Raw genomic sequence first — 435 nt, forward strand, 5'->3', positions numbered from 1 at the left:
GAAAAACTGGATACTTGCTGGTCGCGAGGGAATAGTAGCTGTTTTTTCCACAGAGACGCTTTCGTCGGTAAAGTTGAATCGAGATCCATTGTTTGTGACATGGTCTAGGCCTTCGCATGTCTTCTATGGTTTCTTTGTAAGGTGTCTAAACCAGAAGAATCCGTATGCTTTGTATGTGAGAAGCTTGTTCTTAGCGTTTCAATGTCTTCAATTGAATAATGCAATTGAATTGGTCGGTACGGTGAAGAGTCTGTACCCAGTGGCAGAACTATTGTGGATAATGTTGAGCAGCTGCGCTGGCATTCTAAATATGGATGTGTACTAGGAGTTTAAGAAGAAGTATGGATTTAGTGAAGTAGGCACACTCGCGGACTCTTTGATGTACCAAATCTACTCTATCGGACCTCAAAGAAAAAGCACATACCAGAAGACATG

Source organism: Camelina sativa, chromosome 19 (assembly GCF_000633955.1).
Source record: "Camelina sativa cultivar DH55 chromosome 19, Cs, whole genome shotgun sequence".
In the NCBI taxonomy this organism is placed as follows: domain Eukaryota; kingdom Viridiplantae; phylum Streptophyta; class Magnoliopsida; order Brassicales; family Brassicaceae; genus Camelina; species Camelina sativa.